This window comes from Arvicola amphibius, chromosome 8 (assembly GCF_903992535.2).
Source record: "Arvicola amphibius chromosome 8, mArvAmp1.2, whole genome shotgun sequence".
Taxonomy (NCBI): Eukaryota; Metazoa; Chordata; class Mammalia; order Rodentia; family Cricetidae; genus Arvicola; species Arvicola amphibius.
The window spans coordinates 6,934,526-6,948,584 of NC_052054.1; the positions used below are offsets into that span (position 1 = coordinate 6,934,526).

A 14,059-nucleotide genomic window follows, 5' to 3' on the forward strand; every position below is an offset into this window, starting at 1 on the left:
TGAGAATTCATATATAAGTACTGTATTTATCTCATTACACTCTTTCCCTCTCTCTCCTCTACCCCTCCCCCCTCTCTCTCTCTCACTCTCTCTCTCTCTCTCTCTCTCTCACACACACACACACACACAACTAATGGAGCCTATTTGATGTTACCCTTATGTACATGTGTTTAGGGATGACCACATGGGATGGGAAGATTTATCAGACATCTCTTCCCTCTCTCAATAGCCGTTAGCTCTTCATCTAGAAGTGAGACTTTGTGCAATTTTCCCCACCTGCCCTGTGAGGTCAGCTGCTGTTGTTATATGGGCATTGTTTGGGCTACTGTATCTTTAAGACTGCACAGGTGCAACTTCCCTTTCATGTGTAGAAGACACTTTTCTAACGGCAGGTGTCTTGGTCCTCTGGCTTTTCACTCCTTCCGTCCAGTCTTCTGGGATGCTTCCTGGCCCTATGCACTAGTGTAGTCTAGTCATCCCAGCTCAGGGCTCGCACGCTGCAGTCACTCATTTTCTGTATTTTGATCAGTTGTGGATTTCAGCAGCAGTTTATGTCTGCTCTAACAAGAAGCTTCTTTCCCAGGAAGTGAAAGCTGCAAATTTCATGATTAGTTATAAAAGAAACACGCAGATGTGTAGAATTATTGTATATTCATATCTTATAGTTTGTCTGTTCTTGTTCAATATCATTCATACTAGGGAGATCTTGGTGTACGGTGACTTGAATGAGACCCCAGGAGAGCACATTGTTTGATCATCACTGTGTAAGGCTGACCAGAGGGGCTGTTTGACTCTCTGATCCTCAGGCAAGCTTTGTTTATTAAAATACAAATGAAATGCCTCTACAATTGTGTTCTCCATTTTGGTTTGTTACAACATTTTAATGGACCAATGAATGTTAACTGACCTAGCATGTTTTGAGTGCAGAGAATACCAAATGTTTTGAATGCTAATTTTTGTACAAGTGACCATCTCAGAGCCCAGAGCAGTAGAACAACTCGCTTTAGGGTCCAGGGCATGGATCATGTCTGGCCGACTGGGAAGGCTGAGGCTGAGAACCCACCTCTCACACAGCCTCAGCCTTCCCTGTGCTCTGTGACAGAAACTTTCAATTCTGTTGGCATTGCTGGTGCTTGGATTCCATCCCTGCAATTGTGATTTGATGCTCAAAAGAAGCCCAAGGTACTCTGTTATTTAAATAGCAGCAGCAGCAACATCAACAACAATAATAATATATGTATGTATTTTAGAATTTGGAAACTCTTTCCTAGAAGCTTAGCTTTAATTTTTATTCAAAATAATTTTCTTATAAGTGCATACTATTGTGAAAAAATCAGGAATTAGATATTTAAGTAATAAGTGTTTATTAAATGAATATGCTGGGGAGCCCTTAGTCAATAAAATAAAAATGTATTCATTAAACTCTCTTTAATATGTTTTCTGTGGAGCTGGATGTGGTCACACACACCTTTAATTCCAGCACTTGCCAAGCAGAAAGATAGATCTCTATGAGTTTGAGGCTAGCCTAGTCTATCCAGAGAGTCCAAGACTAGCCAGGTGTACATAGTGAGACTCTGTCTCTAACTAGTTAACTTAAGGTGCTCACTAAAAGAATAGCATCTCCCTCCTGTCTTTACACTTCCACCCGCCTTCTCACTCCTTCACTGCGCACGTCCACTGAAGGCAGGGTTCTTACACTGTGGTGTGGCAATCAAGTGTCTGTGCTTTGTGACACACTTCCCCCTTGCTTCTTTATGACTGCTGAATTCTCTTTCAGAATTTTCAGACTTATTAATAACACTTATGTACAGCATGAAAAGGTGACCTATTTGAGTTACTTTGATTTGACTTTACCTTTACAAACATTATTATTTTGACATGCTGGAGCTGTTACATTGGTAAAATTTAACTTTTAAATCTTCAGAAGTGGGTCACTATGCACATGGAAATATATTCATCATGACTAAACATAATCAAAGCCATGGTGGACTACTGCTTTACATCTGTTAGAATGACTATTATCAAAACCCAGAACAAAGGCTGAGGAGATGGGCTGGTGTTTAAAGCCCTTATTGCCCTTGCAGAGGAACTAGGCTCAATTCTAAGTACCCATGTGATGACTCACAACTGCAACCCCAGTACCAGGGTTAACCAACAAGCAAGTATGGTGCACATACTTAACACACATGTAAAACATTCTTACATATAATATAAAATAGATAAATACTTAAAATATTACAACATCTGGAAGAAAACAAATATGGAGGGAAGAGTGCCAACGAGGATGCGAAGAAGCTAGAATCCTGGAACTGTTGGAAGAAAAGCAAAATGCTGCAGCTACTGTGGGTCACAGCCGAGCAGATCCTTTAAGGACTGTGGGCAGGGTCAGCACACTCTAGGTGACCCACAGAGCAGCTGATGTGGAACGTCAAACACATTTGCATGACATTGTTCACAGCAGCATTGTTTGTAACAGCCAAAATGTGCAAGCATCTCAGATTAATGGGTAAAAAGAGTCTGATATACACACACCACAGTTTATGCAACCTTAAACAAGGATGAAAATTCAGTACATGCTATAGTTAGAAGAACCTCAAAGGCATAAAGATAAACAACGGAAGCCAGAGGTAAAGTGGTAACTGTATGAATATGTATGTCTTTTGTGTGAGACACCTGGGATACAAATCCATCAACATAAACACATACACACACAAACACACACACACACACACACACACACACACACACACACACACACTTGTTTCCAAAAGCTGGAGGAAGGAACAAAGCAGAAGTGATCATTATTTGATGGAGGCAGAGGTTCAGATTGGGAAGGACAACATTTCTAGAGATGGGGAAGAGCTATGTAACACAACAGCACGAGCACTCCTAGTGTGGCTTGCTATAAGCTGAAGAATCATTCAGTAATTAAACCAGTCTCATTTCACAAGGCAACTCATCAGAGCCAAGAGCTTTGTTGGAGGTTTAAACCAAGATGCAAGGCATATTGGAATTATTGCCTTGTGAATAAAGTGCCTGTTTTTTGCTGTCGATTTTATTATTTATTTATTTATTTATTTATTTATTGCTGTAGCTTAAACCCTTCTGTTACAGATTTGGAAATTAATTCTCACAGTTCAGCACTGTTTGATTATTTACTCATTTACTGAGCACTATCTTCCCTTTGCTTTTGGGGTTTACTGATTGCATCCCCTAGCTTTATGTGAAAATGGTTTCCCACTGCCAGATCTTTGTTCCCTCTCCTATGTAAACATAGAGATCTACCTTTCTGCAATTATCTTTATTGGCAAGAATTTGGTCATTATTTAGACCTTATTACATGCCCAAAGCTGTTAATTCCTAGCTGCTCACACAGATAGAAAAAATAAGCATGCTTTGGTTTTACCTCATAAATAAGAAAAGCAATGACCCCAGACTAACCTTGCATTAAAGCATTCCTAAGTCCTTACTTTACCTTCACTCAGTTTACTGATGACTTTAGTTCAGAAGTTTTACTGCTTGTGTCTTACTCTCAGGAAAAGTAACAATCGACTCACAGCCCAGAGGAAAACAAACCTCCAAGATACCTCTGATAAACATCAAGCTTAAGAGTTTTCTAATGTTGTTGTTGAATTTTGTCTAATGACAAAAATGCTAATGGACCAGGGGCCATAAACTTCCCTTGTCTGTTTACATAGGTTACCTGGTTATCTGTGCCTGCAAGATTTTGTGGCTCTTTACAGCTGGGTAAGAACAAAAGAGTTAACAGAAGCTGGAGCAGAAGTTAGAGAAGAAAAGTCCCAGGAATTAGCAGAGAGGAAAATGAAAAGGAGGAAGAAGAAAAAAAGTGTAGCAGAGAATTGGATCTAGAAATAGGATTGAGACAGAGAATTAGAGATAAGAAGCTATAGGCCGTTAGGACAGAAGAATTAGGATGGAGAAAAAGAAAAGAACAATGAAGAGATAGGGGTAGATGTGTTCTGAACAGACTCCTTATCCCTCCAATTCTAGTTCCTTTTGCTTATTGTGACATCTTTCGTTTGAACCTGAGAGGAAGCCTTAGAGGCAAGACCTTTAAGGTTTCTATATTAGCTAGACTGTATATTTCAAAATGGCTAAAATATGGCAGATTTTACCTCTCTGTGAAATTGTCATACCACCTGGATTCAAGTTTAGTTGGTGACGGCAGCCACAGCAGTTCCTCCAGTCCACATGGCTATCCATCCTAGAATTTACAGTGACCAGGGACCTCCAGATGCTTTCAGACAAACAACCATCACCCTGCTTGTTTTCTTGTCCTTTCCTTGGGAGCCACAGCATCACAATCAATTTTCTATTAGCTATTATCACACTGGCCTGGAGGTAGGTCCTTTTAGTGGTTCCTGTCTTTATAGTGAGAATCAAATGTTCTCTTCAGCCCTGTGAATTCAGGAGTTTCCATAGAAAATGGAAAACAACAAACACAAAGTAAAATTTTAATCAGGGCACCTTATTACCTATGAAAAATATATGCAAGAACTGAAGAATGTAGGTTAGGCTTCAGTGGTATAGTATGTACACTGATGTTTAATTTAGGTGCCATTAAAAATGTAAAGGATAAACCTAGTGACCCTTACAGAAGATGTTCAAGTCATCAGTTTTAGCTGAACTTTAACCATTTTAGTGTGGCTCAATTTCCACCTTTCTATGACATGGTCTCACTAGATAGATAGGTACACACAATCTGGTGCACACACAGTGAAATGTTATTGAGCATCAAAATCAATGAGATTTTCTAAAAGCAGGAACAACCATAAACATGATGTTTGAAGTAAGCCAGACTGAATTCGGTGTGGGATGGGCTGACTTTGAACTTGAGATATTCCTGTCTACACCTCCCATTTGATGGAATTACAGGCATGCATCACCAAGACAGACATCAATCTTTTCTAAATAAAAAGTAAAATAAAATTTAGTCTACCACCATTGAAAGTTCTAATATCTCTCTAAGTTCCTCTAGTCTTTGCCACTTGTCCAATAGCAGGACATGGTGACTGTCCACATCAATATTTGTTATTGGCCGCTTAGGGAAGAGAATATGGTCAGACAAATTTGCTTCATTTCACATACAGTGCTGCACCTTTCTGGGTATCGCTATTAGAGCTAGTGCTTTCTCGGATATATGTTTAAGAGAAACGAGTTCACCCTTAATTAGCATAAACAGGAAACCCCACAAAACTCCAGAGCCACAAATAAAATATGGATCTATAAATAGGCATTGAATGCATTTATTATTAAAACATTTTGGCCTCTTGTGGGTTGAGAAATACATGAAGGGAAGCTCAGTGCTTGCAGCTTAGACACTTGGTATGTACAAAGTCCCAGGAAATTCAGACTATTAATTGTACCTAGGCTTAACATTGTCTCTGTGTGGGAGGATGTTCTGGCCATGAATGTTCAGGCTATCCACACTAGAGAAACATGAGAACAAGTTGTGGGTAGCTTCCAGTGTCTAGTTGCACCTTCGTCAACACTGCTGAAAAGGGCAGTACAGCATATTTCATCTACACTCTGCCATGGCCAAATGGAAACCTGTGGAAAATTCTCACAGGTTCTGCTCTCAACCTTGTATTGTACCACCTATTTTTTTACATCCATGTTTAGCCCCATAACTTTCCTGACCACTGCTTCTCATGATTGCTGGATTCTAACTGCTCTGTATATTCCTCACTAAACCAGAACATGCTGAGAACAGGTCTGGTTCCTTCTAGTTCTCCTGTGGTGCCTACATTTTATCCATTGTTGACTGTTCCCACTCCCTCATCTCTTAATTCTGCATCAGAAATAAATTCTAAAAAAAATTTAAAAGAAGGTATCCCCATGCTTTTATGGGACTTCAAGAATATAGATATAAATGATCTTTCTCTGATTTTAAGAAACGAACACTGGGTGAAAAACGGCAGGCTAACAACACCATGGCAATGTAAGCCACCTAAAACCTGGGTCCAGCACCGCCTTTTCTGATTCAAAGAGATAAGTGATCCCATTGACTGTTGGCTTGGTTCTCAAGACGGTTTGCATGGAAATGTGGGTGTACCCTACCAGGGGTACTTACAAATGGTTGTGATGCTACATTTTCTGTAATGTGAATTTCATTACATTCTAAAAATCAATTTTCCTTCATCTTAACAGAAAAAAACTTTTAATTCAAAGGCATGAATAATTCTTTCTTGTTGAACACAATGAATTCTCATGGTGGTTTAAAGGCACATATATGATGTCATCTTTATTAGAAAGTACCTTGGAATGGCTGCTTCATTTATGTCTACTAAATATAATATTATGGAAGAGGACTGTATGCATAATAGTTGAAAGAACCTTAAGTATTGTGATCAAAATACGTTCTAGACCCCTAGGACCTTCAGAGATGGGCGTCCAGTGAAGTCCTTGAGTCCTCTGCAATTGTATGGGAATGTTATAGACGTTATGCGTGCTCCAATCCTCAAAGGCCCTGCCTATGTAAATGAACCCTCAGAAGCCCAGGGGAACGTGTCTTCATGTTTGAAAATGGCTATCCTCTGTCATCCCTATGCTTCTCCTAAGGAGTAATTAATAGCAGCATGCCATCAGCTTGGCAGGCACAGTGGCATGTCATGGGGTCAGCCCTGTGCCCAGGACCATTAAACACCTCCACCAGAGTACATGTTCCCCTTGTGTGAGGATGTCATGAAGTCAGAAGAGTAACAAAACCTAGAGGGACGGGACTGAGGTTGTGAATTCTCCTGACGGTGGAGAAATGAACAGAAGTGAGTTTCAGGGAGACCGAGGACAAGAGGTGAATGCTGAGGACCAGCAAGAGACAATAGGTCAGCCATTCTCATGGACAGAGTTGGCCAGGGAGGCCAAGAGGCTCGCAATACCCACAGGCTGCTGGCTAAGACAAGGCCACCCCAAGAAGGAGCGTGCCCTGCAGATGAGGACTGCGGAGAGCAGCAAGGAGGCTTCAGCAACAGTTCCGTCTGTTTAATGCTGATGGTTTCCAAGCAGTGAAAGTCGATGGCTCCAGATACGTTTGTATAAACATACTTACAAATGCACGCTTTTCTGTTTGCTTCTCTGAAGTAGAGGGCTTGTGGAGAATTTCTCATTGAAGGAAAACAGCCCATAATAGGTAAAGAAGGACTGAGCTTGAAGGAAGTGTCTCAGATGGCAGCAGATGTGTGGCCATATGCTGAAGAGGTTGTCAAGTGATGACCTTTGTCAGGAGGGGACCAGAGCTTCCTTCCCTCTCTCCCAGAAGGCTTAGGATTCCCTGGTATCTTCTCATCAAAGCTTTGGGACATCTTTACAAAAGTATTACTGATAATAAAGAACCACCGTGATTGAAAGGAAACAGGAAAATAACTTCTATGTTATTTATTACTGAAGATGGCCAAGAACAAGGTGAAGCTTACCTGAAGTTGGTTGGTCATCTTGGTTCATACCTGTAATCTCAGCACTTACAAAGTGGAGGCAGGAGGATTGCCACAAGTTCCAAACCTACCTTGGTTACATTGTAAGACCATATCTCATGAGAGATTGAGGGAGGAGGAGAAGAAGATAGAGGAAGAGAAAGACAGATGGACAGACAGACACAAACACAGACACACGCGCGCGCACACACACACACACACACACACACACACAGAGAGAGAGAGAGAGAGAGAGAGAGAGAGAGAGAGAGAGAGATTCCTATCCTGAATGACATTGACATGGATCACCACTGGGAGGTAACGCAAGCCTTTCAGAGTGTTCATAAATACATCAGTGGGTCATCAGGTAGAGTGTTCAGCAAGTGGGGTACAGAGGATATAATGTTCAGATGTTACACTTGCCTTGTTCTTAACTTAAAGGTTGGTGCTATAGAGGCCTGTTAGGATGGGCGTACTTTCCAGGAAGTTTATACAGAAGCCATGTGGATGGTAGTTTAGATACAGAGGCTGATAGTGAGTGAATTATTAAAGAGAATGAAGACAGTAACTTTGGCCTTTGATAGGCAGTAGTCCATCTTCCTTCAATCATGATGTTCTAGTTAGTGAAGAAGTCTGTGGGATCTTAGACATAGATGTGGTTTTTGCAAAGAACTTGAATTCACTTACTACATGATAACTAAGCAAATGAGGATTATACATTATTAGAGCCTCTTTTATTTCTACTCTAAAGCATTTTTGAGAAGGTGAGATACTTTAGTTCTAGTCCTAACTCTCAGAGATTCTTCACAAGTCCCTTTATATGCTTTCAGTTGACTAGATGCAGGTAAACAAAGCCACAGTTAGTAAATTATTCTGAGATACTGGGAGCAAGACACCTCCTCAAATCATTCACAGCTCTCGGTAAACACTGTCTCTCAGTTTTCCAAGCATTTATACAACTCTTTTTAATGTAATAAATACTTCTAAACCTGAAAGCTAGACATCAACAATGTTTTCAGCCAGTATAACAAAGCAACACAGGTTACAAGAAATCTGGCTTTTAGTTAAACACATTTAAATGAAGCTCAGCTTTATTATAAGATTCCATCTTCATTGAGTTCCTATTATTATGACAGAACTCTCATAACTGGGAAGTTTGTGAACATAAGAGCTCTATTTACCTTAAAGTTCTGTAGATCCTAGAGTGTTTGCCAGCATCTGCTTAGATCTTAGCAAGGACCTCATGGGTGAATGCAGAGGGAGGGCTACTCTTACTGTTTTATTAATAAATAAAAAAACTCGGGAGTTGGATATTAGGGTATAAGCTTGATAGATCCACAGAGCGATAGAGAATTGATCAGATGACCCCCTTCTCCACCTTCCCAGATAACAAGGCCTGTGAATCTTTCCAAGATCCTCTTTCTTCCTCTCTGTGTTTCTCTATCTTCATCTGGGTTTACCAGAAGATTCTATGGTTACCCTAGCCTCCTTAACATGGGCTCCACCCTCTGAGTCTAGGTTTAGCTCCGTTGATGATCTTAGAACAACATCACAAACAATGAGGGGAAATGCCAGCCTTGCTTTCCAGCAGTCAACTTTCCCAATAAGCAACCCGATTTTTGGACAAGTATGTTAATCTCTCCTCTGAAGTTTTATTCCCTCTGACCCAAATGTCCATTGGGTTTTGTCTTTTTCATTTGAGTCTGTGTGTCTGTGTTCATTCACACATGTGTGTGTGTGGGGGGGGGGTGGGGCATGTTAGTTTCAAGTATCTTCGTTGATTTCACTCTGGTTTTTTTTTTTTTTTATATATATATAGGGTCTCTCCTTAAACACTGAGCTCACTGATTCTGATTAGTCTGGCCAGCAGATTTGCCCTGAGGAGTTCTTGTTCTTGCTGTGGGCACAGTGAGATGGTAGCAGCATGTTTGTACATGGTTTGTTGGAACCTACGCTTTTATTTCCTAATAATCTCTATTTGCCTCCCTCAGACTTTAATACTAATTATTTTGCATTATGTTTAAAGCTACCTCAGGGTGAACATAAAGGTGTCCTCTAGACTCACACTCAGGGTAAACATAGAGGGTGTTCTCTAAAGTCATAGTCAAGATGAGTACAAACATTTTGGCTGCTCTGCAGTGTACAATACAGCACGTGTTGGAGAGAACTGTTAGGATGGAGATCTCCCACTGGGACAGCAGTCTCAAGAGAGTGTTCTCTGCATATAGATGTTCAGTTTGCTGCAGCCTATGAGGAAGGCGCTGCCATCATCCTTCTGTTGTGGTTGGTGATACCATAGAGAGAGAGACTGACAGCTGAAACCGACCCTTGGATCAGTGGCCTTTCAAGATCTCTGACTAACTGTATTGGTTCTGATACTCCCTATGTTTAATTTTTTGATTCCAACGAAGTGAAATAACTTTTTATTAAAATATCCCACTTGAGTAAATAGGCAAGAAAATGAAAACTCTCCGGCATATTATCACATAACTGAGTAAATTTCATTATTAGTGGGCAGTGCACTTCAGCTCTTGCCCAAGAGTAGAAAAGTTGAAGGAGGGTGGTGTGCCTGGCATCAGATAGTGTAATTTGATAAAGGTCCCCTGAGGCGTGGCTTCTCCTCCTCGTGGCTTAGCCGGCTCGAGCCTGTGTTTTCTTCCTAAGGAAGCTATTTCTATTCCCTCCGCTGACAACAGATGGGTGCCTTGTATTTTATAAAAGATGACAGAAAAATTACATTACCAGAGAACTGGCAGAGATGGGGAGGCATGCAGTAGGATCATTTATTGAGGGGGAGATAGGCTAATATCAAAATAGAAAGAACAGAGCAGGCATAAAGAATTCTCCCGCATCACGCTTTCCTTTCGTGACCTCATCATGTGGGAGATTCTGATCAATTTCACTATGAGCAATAAGCATTAAAATGAAAATTTTGAGCTGTCTTATCTAAAGCTTCCTGGCACCAATTGTGTCCCCATCCTCTTCCCTGCAAGCACGAAATACCTCTTCATCAATCTTTTATTCTGCCCAGTGTTTCTCCAGTTTCTCCACAAAGAGCTTCCCCTCTTCCACTTTCGACTTTTCTTTCTTAGAAGAGGGGCACAAATATCACTTGACTCCTTGGCGGCTGCATCTCCATTGATCAGGAAATAAGACGTGGGTTTGAATGATGTATCCTGACCCTGCACGGCTCCAAAAATCAGAGATGGGTGGTGGTTCCTTGGCTTCTGGTGTCAGTGACTGAGGGAAGGCTATGCCTGTCTACACACACACACACACACACACACACACACACACACACACACACTTGCTTTCTTTTTATCAGAAGGTGGACCAGGTACCTGCAGGCGAATGGAGTTGGCAAAGGCAATTTAATCCTTAAATGTCACATTCACACAATTATCAGCTTGACAAATATTTCAGAATGTCCCAAAAAATAAATGTTAGGGACATGATTATATCTGCAGAGCTCTCTTGATCCCATAATGCATTAATAACAACTGTGTTCTGTATCTTAAGAGAGGGAGACGGAAAGGGCTTTCATACTCATAATCGTGTGATTTCTGTTAATGGGGAAACATTGAGGGGATGGTCATGGTTGTGGTTCACAATGCAATCTATTTGAAACTGTTCAGTGTTTTCTTCAGTATTTGTAATGCCTTCCAAGATTTTTCCATTAAGGTCAAGTCTCTTTTATTTAGAATATTTCTATACGACAAAGCCCAATGAGCCACGACATGTCAGCGGGTCTCCTCCCCTTTCTTCTCCTATACTGCATGATTTAATATTTTCCTTAAGATATAATTCAAGTCTTCCTTCATCTGAACATTTCCTGTGCCCACGCCCAGGGTTAATTTCCCTTGCATGCATCTCTTACTTGTGATATATGATTTTTGTGCCTGATTAAATCTAGACCATTTTCCCATTTGCTGTCTGAAGTTGCAGTTCGCTAGCTGAAGGTGACCTATAGATGTGTTTCAAGTGGCCCACAGATAGTTTTACAGATAACCATCTTTAACTGAGTACCCACATTTTATACCAGCTGATAATACATGGAATTATGACTGGAAGCTTCACCTGCCTGAGTGAAGTCATGCATCTCTCTGGCTCTCTGCACTCTGCTGGAAAGGACAGGTGGCTGGAGCTGAGGTATAGGGGTCTACTTTTGTTTTTTCTTCCTAGACTTGTAGATATTTGGAATCATAATCTATTTAAATCTGCGTTCTCAGAGTTTTGTTTCTCAGCATTAAAATACTGCCATATAATTATTCTATGTCCCAATCCTGCCGGACATTCTCCCAGACACGTAGTAGTTGTCCGGGAAGTTAATTTGTGAAAAACATCTATTGTGTGCAGCTGGCCATATGCCTGGCATCTCAGGGAGCGGGAGAAAACAATCTCCACAGCTGACACAAATTAAATGATTAATCTTCACAACTTCTCTTTGGGATTCACGGGGATACACAGTATGGGGATTAATTTGTGGTGTGGAAAGACTAACATTTAATGAAACTATTCCCGACTGAATGTTGAAGATAGACTTAGATATAGGGAAGTAATTACGTATACAGAAAATCGCCCCCTAGGGGCCAGGAGTGTCCTGACTTTCCCAGGGTCTCTTCCCCATCCTGCAGAACCCTGCTACAGCTGTCACTTATCCTAAACCAGGGAAGCAGATCCCCGAGGGCCATCCCACCTCCGATGGATTTAGAGATTCGAAGTTCTCAAGAACAGGGCTCGTTAGAGCAGCCCTTGAGAGAACACCCTTCTCTTCTCACTGTGTAATACTGTACCTTAAAAGATTTATTTTATATTTTAAGCTAGGAGACTTACTAAGTTATTTGTTTATTTATTTCAGGAACAGGGTTTCTCTGTGTAGCTTTGGAGCCTGTCCTGGAACTCTCTCTGTAGACCAGGTTGGCCTCGACTCAGTTTTATTTTAAACATATATTGAAGAATACTAGAAATACATAATTATTTAATAATGCCTTAGAAGACTTAGTTTTGGGGAATTTAAGTTTATCTTATAAAAATTTTTCCTTATAAAATATCAAAGCAAGAAAAGAAAGTAATATTAACATACAAAGACACAGGAATAAATGCACATGTGAAATATAATTTGACTTTTTGGGTTTCAAAATACTTAGAAAAAGCTGACAACCTATGTAAGTTTAGTAAAAAATAATAATTGAAGAAACACCATAATGCTGATTTGTCAATCAAATGCAATGACAAAATAATGTAGAAGGTTAAAATAATAATAATAATACTATAATAATAATATAATAATAATACTATAAAAACTCAAATAGACAACACTGATTTCACAAGGCCTAGTTAGGAAAATACAATCATATTTTATTTATCTCAAGAAATCATCAGATAATATTCTTTGTTTATGCATAAACCCTTGGACTTAAGACACCTTGGTTCTAAATACTTAGAAATAAACAAGGAAATTGCCCGAGATTTATGCTGTGCCCTGGTAAGAAGTGGAAATAGCTGGATATTGAGGAGTGCTTAGAAGAACTGTATAAAACTAACAACTGAAATCCTAAACGCAATGTTGGGACTTGAGAGAAGCAGCAGACTGAGGAAGACGCCTGGCTGCCTCCTTCCAGACGTGTCCCCACATTAACCCTCCTGGGCCTAACAAGCCCAGGTGGCGTTTAGTGCTCATGAGCACTTATCCTCTGTTTAAAAAGACGGAGGCTCGCAGGGCGGAGGTGGCGCACGCCTTTAATCCCAGCACTCGGGAGGCAGAGGCAGGCGGATCTCTGAATTTGAGGCCAGCCTGGTCTACAAGAGCTAGCTCCAGGACAGGCTCTAGAAACTACAGGGAAACCCTGTCTCGAAAAACCAAAAAAAAAAAAAAAAAAAAAAAAAGGACAAAAGGACGGAGGCTCTGCTCTTAGTGAGGGCTGCTTCTGAGGTGCAGTGTTTCCCCTTCTGTGGAAGGCCTTTGGGTACCAACAAAACAGAAATATAGATTCATATCTGAACAAAACACTAAGCTTTAGTTATCCGGAGAGTTTGAGATCCCAAATAAATGTGTGTGCACACATCTGCACGTTCACTTCTACATGTGTGCAGTGAGTTTTTGTTTTGTTTTATAGCTGTGAATTGTTAGGTTAAAATATAGGTGATATCTTCAGACCAAGCTAGTGCTGAGGTACACACAAGAGAGTAACTGTTCATACAGTAAAACCGCCATCCCTGTAGTAGGAACTTAAACAGAACAGCATACATAAAAATAAAGTGGAAATAGTTCATAATCGTTCCAGGTCCTGCCTAAACAGTGTGGTAATAAGGGGGGAAAAAGAGGACTGTAAGTCACTTACAAGAATTCCCCACAATTAGACATGAATGACGTCCTGTTGTCACTCAGCGCTGTGTAGCTAATGTGAGCGGCTCCTCTTGTCTCTCGTCCTCCCTACAATGACTTAAGGACATCATTCAAATGCAGCTAAGTTAACTTGTGTCCTTCTGCAAACTGAAGTCCTTGTTAAGTTTTCCTCATTGCCCTGTCTTTGTTGAATGCTTTGATGTGAAATAGTAATTAAATTTGGGAAGCACAATTCCCACTTCTTCTCATGTTGATGCACTCTGTCCCAGTGATCTCGCACTGG

The 14,059-nt window shown here is 40.6% G+C and overlaps 1 protein-coding gene across 4 annotated transcripts in view; it reads left to right on the forward strand.

The window, feature by feature from the left end:
- The window catches only part of Prkn (parkin RBR E3 ubiquitin protein ligase), a 1,148,335-nt gene that overhangs the window by 307,149 nt on the left and 827,127 nt on the right, over window positions 1-14,059 (forward strand). The gene's annotated exons all lie outside the window — the stretch shown is intronic.